This window comes from Triticum dicoccoides, chromosome 3A (assembly GCF_002162155.2).
Source record: "Triticum dicoccoides isolate Atlit2015 ecotype Zavitan chromosome 3A, WEW_v2.0, whole genome shotgun sequence".
Lineage (NCBI taxonomy): Eukaryota > Viridiplantae > Streptophyta > Magnoliopsida > Poales > Poaceae > Triticum > Triticum dicoccoides.
Genome location: NC_041384.1, coordinates 1,309,304 through 1,317,423, shown reverse-complemented (window position 1 = coordinate 1,317,423; position 8,120 = coordinate 1,309,304).

Genomic DNA, 8,120 nt, shown 5'->3' with positions numbered 1-8,120 from the left:
ATCCTCAGAGTGTGTACCAAACTCCTCATAACTTCAGGGACCTGTTACTCTGTGTGCAGTAGTAAACATATTAGTCTCTTACTGTTTATGTCAACAATCTTTAAAATATAAGGAGGCAAACTATTGCACCAACAGTGTTAGACTCGGAGGTTCCGAGAGTTTGAATAAGAAGCAACGAATTTCGCCGCTCAAAACAAAACACTATGTATCTTAGTCGGTGCACATAAAATTTACGTCTGTCGCATACATTTCCACTATATGGCCCATCAATAAGTACTTCCTATGTAAACTAATGTACGATCTTTTAAAGCACTATTTAAGTTACCTAGAAGGTCTTATATTGATTAGGGAGTACTACTCCTACTCTACGTGATGGTCCTGACGGTGGTGGGCTGGTGGCATTGTACATATCGTAGGAAGATTCATGTGACGCAGTCACGTCATGATGTATACGTGTTAATGTTATGATGAAAAATCTGCTTGCGTTGTGACTGATTCAGCTCTTAGAGCAACTCTAATTAATCCCCAATAACTATTTAAAGAAGAAAAAAATACGGATTTTCTTCTCTAATCGGCACCTAAATAGCTTGAAAAACCATATAAAGGAGTAAAAAATTACCCAAACAGCGTGTGACCCTTATATTTACTCGACCTCGCGGCCATGGAGTAAAAACCAACTTCAACTCTCCGTATCTTCTCCCCTCAATCCCCACCGCCCAATCTATCTCGGCGAGCCCCGCCACCTCTCCCACACCCACTTTGCACCTGCTCTTCGGCCGATTTTTTAGAAAAAGAGGATGACCCCGGCCTCTGCATCTGGGCGATGCATACATACACTTTATTAATTATTCTCACAAGACCTTACAAAGTCATACAACAGTAAGACTAAAGCCGTCGTCTAAGCAATAAACTGTCGCTACACCTATCCAGTTGATGAAGGGGCCCAGATAGCCTGGGCCTAATACCAAACAGACATCGCAGCCAAGCTTAACATCTAAGACCTGAGGCCCCAACCTAGCCACTTGCCGGGTCTGGGGCACACACTGGTCCGGCGTGCTCTCAGAGGCCGCCGCCACCAACTACCACCGCTCCATCTTCAGAACTGTACTGGTGCATCAACCTTGCTCGGTCTAACTATCGTCGACGCCACCACGGCGCCCAATGGCACCTCCTCCCTGCGCGCAAACAGCTGAGCACGTCGCGGTCGCCACTGATACACCTCAGCGCCATGCTGCCAAGTACCACCAGCCGACACAGCTTGAAGTCCTTGGAAGATCTGTCGTGCGTAGCACCTGCCGACCAGGAATGACAAAGCGTAGCACCTGTCGGTCAGGCATGACTTGACATCCCCACCAAAGCTCCGTGCAAGACGAAGCCGCTCCACCTCCTGCCTCTGACTTCCAGCGCTGCTCCACAAACGATGCTTCCAAGAGAGAAACGACACCGCAGTGCCGCCATTGTCCGATCTGGAACACCAGATCCTAGGGTTTCCCCCGGAGCAGCACGAGTGGGTCGACAGTAGTTACACGACGATGCCTTCATCAAGGTAACGGCGTAGAATGCCGTCATCGCCTGCTGTCGGCTCGGTTTTCACCGGCAACCATGTCTCCCCAACTCGCAGCCGGGACTAGATGATGGATCTCGAGATCCGATCACCAAGCTTCTGGCCGGCCACCGCCGACGAAGAAGATTACCACCACTAGTGGCTACACCAGCCAGAACAGATCTGCCATGGTTGCCGCCAAGCAGTCCACCAGGCCCTCGACGCCGTTGCCGATCTAAAGCCAGATGACATGCCGCCGAAGACCGCATCGTGCCGCCGCCCAATCCAGGCCAGCCACCGCCCGTGGCCTGAGGCAGGGCCGACTGCCACCGCGGTTGAAGCCAACACCGTCGCTTCTAGATCGGCCGCACCTCCACACATGTTGGGGCCCCGCCACCCCTGAGACGCGGAAGGGAGGAAGAGTCCCCGCCACCGCCGTCGGCCTCCAGGCGCAAGCCGGCGGTGTCCTCTGGCGGCGGCGGGAGGAGGGGAGGAAGATGGGCTAGGCCCCGGCTGCGGCTAGGGTTGGGGAGCCACCCGAGTCGCCCGAGCGGCCCTGAGCCCGAGGCTGCGCCGACGCTTCTTCCTCCCGCGCCCGCCTGTCCGGCTTTCTAGACCTCCTTCCGCCGCAGCCGTTACATAAGCAATATCTCGACGTGCGGCAGTGGAATTGGGGAACATGGGTGGGTGATATAACCGACCGGCACACCAACAAGAGATTATGGATCGTCTCATTCCATTCTGCCGAGCAGGAGGCACGCGAGAACGGCATCTCCAACGTTCATTTTGGGGTGTTGTTGCGGTTGAAGTCCGTCAACAAGTGGGCGGTCTCCGCACGCGAGAGGAGGGAAGACCAGGAGGCCCAGGAGCGCATCATGGAGGTGCAAGCCCACAAGGACTAAGAGGCAGAGATTTTTTTGGGCGGCATCGTGGCCAGGCTTCACGGCTACACGCGGTGCCGCAATAGTGACAACGCTGTGGATGGGAATCGATGGGGTGGTTGATCCCTGTCTCGTGCCATGGTTGGCGTCTCGTCAAGTTTGGGCCTATGTGGTTGCAAGCGGCACGATGCGACGTCGCTGACCTTTGTCTATAGGCCTGGATCGAGAGGAGGGCAGTGTGTGGGATGCTTGCTTCGGCCTAATAATGGTGGGTTGGCCCAAGTGCTCTTCTTCTGCCAAGTCATCTTTCTGCATGACGTTGACCTCTTGGATTTGGCCGCTGACGAGTTATGGTCTTCCCCCTTGGAGATCTATACGGATTGCTGCATGTCACCTCTGGATTTCTAGATCGGAAAGGCTATGACCACACACACTCATATTATCAGCCAACATGGCCTCAAGAGGGCGCAGAGTGAAGCTTCGATTTCTTATCGGTGTCATAGGACATGCCTAACTCAAGATTCCAAAGGCATTGATAGATGAGGAGAAAGTCATGGCAGATGCGATTGTAGGTCTTCAAGCTTTGGTGGAAGGGTGTATTGGAATGAAGTCTGTGTGCATGGTGTTTGGTGACTTGCAGTAGTGGCCTCGGCAAGCTGGGGCGGCAGCTCTTGAGGATTGCATTTTTAGTGGTGCTCCTCGAGTATCGAATCTTTATTCCCCGGGTGAAAAGCCAAGGTTTGGCCTTTATTGGTTGTATATGGCAACGGCCTTGTTGAGGGCATTGTTTTTGTCTGAACTCGGACTTTCTCCAGGGTGAAAACCGAGGATCTTCGATCGGGCAATGGCAACGCTTGTACATTGTTCCCTTCTTGTTGACGTTGCTTTTGAAGAACCTTTATTTTAATACGGATGTTAGCTGCGATGGTGGTCAGAGTGTTGCTGATGCTAGTTGATCACGGTGGCGTATCTTTTTTTCTACTGTTCTTTTTATTTTCTTTTTTGGCTGTGTTTATCCTTGATGCCTTTGGACATCTTGTTGATCAGGGCGGCGGGTCTTTTTTTCTTCTGTTTCACTATTTTCTTTTGTCTCCGTGGGTGTAATTGATATCTTTGCGATATTAATATATTTGTCTTGTTGAAAAAAATAAACAGTAGAAAGCATAGAATGTGCTTCTGTAAAGAATATTCGGTCGTACCCTCTGTAAAATTTAAGTATCGGCTAGAGTTGCTCTTACTGCAGTTTAGCCTTCGTGGTATATATACTGTGACAAATAAATAGTATAAATCATAGAATGGAATTCTGGGGGAATATTCACCTGGCAAAGAAGGCGACGGCTCAGCGTCGTCGCCCTCCACCATCAATGCCGCCGGTGAAGAATCACATGGCGTCGATGGCGACTCCAGCAGTCTAGGAAGGTGTGAATGCCTCGGACTGGCCAAGGTCGACCTGATGCGGACGGGACACCTCCTCCAACCCCTGCTCCACCAGTCCCCAGCGCTAGTGAGGCAGATGGCTAGCGACCTGTCACACCATCCGGCAAACAAGCAATGGTTGTACTAGGAGGACTGTCGGATATATATAGCTCACTCGCCGGGTGTGCAACGCTTTAAGGGTCTCGCTTGCTCCCTGCTCACCATCCCCAATACTATTGCTACTACTAGTGAGAGAAGAGAGCAAGGACCAAGGCAAGGGAGATCTGTCCGTCTCTCATCTCATCTATACGGTTGATTCAAGGTAAACTCGGTTTTGTTTAAGTGTTGCCATCAGCATGCATCTTTATAATTGTATTAGTTTTTACAGAGAGGAGGCATGATACGGAGTTGCCCCTGAACTTTTTTTTTGCGTGGTAAAACATGTCTTATTTATATCATAAAAATCAAATTACAAGTTACGTAAAAATCGGCATGACAAAACTGAAAAGATAGCATAACATCTCTGAGCCGCTGAACTTAAGGCTATGATAGGAAAGCACCCATATATGCAAATACTTCTTCCGTTCCATAATATTTGTGGCCATTTTAGTCAAAATTTTAACTGAAACCACGACATGTATTATGCAATGGAGGTAGTACTGATTCAACTTACATTCATTAGTACTCTCCAACCATTCTTTGGCAATGGGTAGGATATGGGCAGGGTAGAGCAATACCATACCCATACCCGTATAGTCAGTGAGTATAAAATTCTCCCCATACCCGTATCCATGGTTATGAAACTTTACCCATACCCATACCCGATAGGTACCCGCACCCATTGGGTACCCAGCAGGTAGAAGAAATAGTACACAATATGTTCACAATTCTACACTCATTGATAGCACATTTGACAAAAAAAATCATTTATCTTACCTCAATAATAAGGCAAATGAGTGACCACTCTCCAAATATAGAAATCACAACATACTCATAAGTCAATAGACGTAGATGAGTCACATGACAAATTAATGACTAATTGACGACAATTTAACATTAGTTGACAAGTGGGCAGGGTGGGGGTATACCCGCGAGCACAAGGCTATACCCGTACCCTACCCACGACTTAACGGGCAGGGTATGGATACTACCCATGGGTATAAAAGTCTGCCCATACCCTGCCCATGCGGGTACGGTACCCGCGGGTACCCGTACCCGTGGGTAAAATTGCCATCCTTACCTCACATTTAAATAAGGGTTAGGGTTTAGCGGCTCAGAGATGTTATGATGATATGTAATAAACAACAAAGAAGAATATGATGATATAATAAAAAAATCACAATAGAATAAATTAAACAAGGACATTAAGGTAATAAATAACACAGAAGAATGCCATGATCCCATCAAAAATTCAACACGGCCTAAATTAAATAAAGACGTTTGGTTCTTGGTGGCTGGCTCCTGGTTGACTTTAGGGTCTTCTGGCGACTAGGTCCTAGGTCCAGGAGAACTACCAAAGTGGGCTGGGTCGCTAGGCACCTGGGCTGGGCTAAATAGCAACTCTTTTGTTAGAGCATCTCTAGTAGACCCCGCAAAAAGCGCGAAACCACATAATTCCGGTGAGTATATGTGCTCGGCCCAAATTTCTGGCCAGAATAGAGCCCGTATACTCGCCCTGCCGGTAAATATTTTTTACCGCGGCCCGCATTCGTTACCCCCGAAGCCGTATAACTACGGGTTGGCGAGGCAGATGCAGGTCGAAACCCTATCGCCCCGCAGCCCCCCGCCGCCGCATATCTCCCCCGATTGCCCATCGCCCCGCTCGATTTCTCGCCGCCGACGAGCCTTCCAAAGCCATGGACGGCTATGGTAGTTCCGGGGATGAGGCAGAGCGCCGCCGCCGCGCCAGATCTGACGCCTTGTGCAAGCGGGGGACGCGTCGGTGGCTCAACTGCGGTAGCCGGCCGCCGCCGGCGTTCGACCGCCGCGAGCTGGACGAGTTCGATCGCGAGCTCACCCGCTGCCGCCACGCCTCCTTCGGCTCCTGGTCCGCAGGGAGCTCAGTATCCGCGGGCGCACCGAGCTCGCGGCTCATTCCGGTGAAGAGGGAGTCGGAGGAGGAGCTCGCGCTGTGTGCCGTAAAGCCTGATGCGCCGCCGCGCCTAGCCGTGATCGGGCCCAAGGATTACCTCCCCTGGGCAGGAGGAGCACCTCGAGCGCGTCGTCCTTGAGCGGTCGGCGAGGGAGCAGCAGGAGCTGGAAGAGCACATCCGCCGCAAGCTTGAGTGCGAGTGTCTCCTCCTCCAGACGGGCGTCGCCGCGTCGGAGGCACACGCGTCCAAGGAGGCTGACCTGCGACTGATGAAGGCGGAGCAGGCGAAGCTCTACATCGACCTCGACTCCTCCGACTCCAAATGAGTGCCGCCGCTGGTCAGCTACCGCACGAGCTCCGATAATCTCAATTTTGTGTACTGGTACGGTAGTGTAGGCCGGGTTAAGCTCCCCCGAACTTATATGTAATATATGAATGTTCTCTACGAACTGATATGAACAAGAACTATCTATGCTAGCGAGCTCCGGCGAGCTTTTGCTTCAATTTCTTGCGCAAAACTAGTTTTTAAAAATTTACGGATTTGGATACAGGTTCTGTTCTGCCGCTGCGATTTTGAGCCTGCATTACCACCCCGTGCGAACTGTAAACTGCGTTTACAGTTTCGCGTTATGCGGGGTCTGCTAGAGATGCTCTTAGTGGGCTGATTTGAATTAGGGATCTCGTGTCAAACTTTTAAAAATTACCGAGCTAAACGAGTTAGCTCGTGAAACTCATTTGCTCGCTCGTTAATCTTAACAAGTAAAAAACACCATTCGGTTTGATTCATTAACTAACAAACTAACGAGCATGAGCCGAAACCAGTTGAATTATCGAGCGCTCATTATGCTAGGAAGCTTTGAGGTTTTCGTCCAGCCAGGAGCAGCGCCGCCGCTAATCCGTTCTCCAGGCCGAGGCAGCCAATGCCTTATACATCCATGCACTCACCTCGATTCCGGAGATCATGGGCTATAACCACACGATCTTCGCTTCATTGGAAAGCGTGTGTGTTAGGTCGGCCAACAACAACGACGAGGTTGGTTCCTCTGGCACCAAATGACCAACAGCAATGAATGTAGTGTTCGACAATTTATCTATATGTTGTATGTATTAGGTAAATTAACTATTCTAGATTGGTACAATGTATTTTCATAGTTTCATGATGCACCAATGTAGTTTAAATACGTTTATGAAATGAATTTGTGTCTAAAATTATGTTTAACCTTTTTAGGGAACAAAATTATAGGCGCTCTGCTAATTGCGAAAAAGTTATTTCTCTAAAAAATTAATAAGGGAGTAGAAACATGCATTTCCTTTTGCCAGAGTGACGGTCAGAGGTGTGTGGGTAGTTGACAATCACTTCATCCTCTAGTGACGAGTGCAAACCATGCCAAACACGGAAGAAGAAGAGGGATAGCTATGAAAGTTTTCGGATATGGAGCAGTTGTTGGCACTTTAATACAAGGGGTAGGCTAGAGATGCTCTTAAATCCCCACGCAAAAAAGAAAAGAAAAGAAGTGATGCTCTTAAATCCACACGCAAAAAAAGAAAAGAAAAGAAGGGATGCTCTTAAATCCACACGCAAAAAAAGAAAAGAAAAGAAGAGATGCTCTTAAATCCACACATAAAAAAAGAAAAGAAAAGAAGAGACGCTCTTAAATCTAGCCGTTCATATGGTGGATGTATTTTAGGTTTTTAACCATCTTTTTCCTACCAGCAAACCATAGAATACTATATCATCAACATATGCGTATAAAGGTACAAAAAGACATATACATATAAATTACGACGGCGACACACATAACTATGGCGTTACACTAACTGGCTGATTTGCCATAGTTGAGGCCTGCCACCACCACACTGGAACTGCGTATGTTTGGTCACACCCCGATGGATCCTCGGTCACGTTTGCCAGAGCTGCTCGATGGTGTCAAGGACGGATGGAGGACATGGATAACAGCTCGATGGTGTCGGACATGTTCAATCGTTGCCAGATCTGAGAGCAAACCGTGAAATCCGTGCCAAATCACGCAATGAAGAAACAAGCAGTACATCTTTTATTTAGGAAGATAACACCCATCCATTGATGAGAATATATAATTAACATGTACTAAAAGAGAAAAATTGAATGAAGAATCTCCATCTAGAGAGATTGTTTGGGGGAGAGAATCACCATTCACGCCTAAAGCCG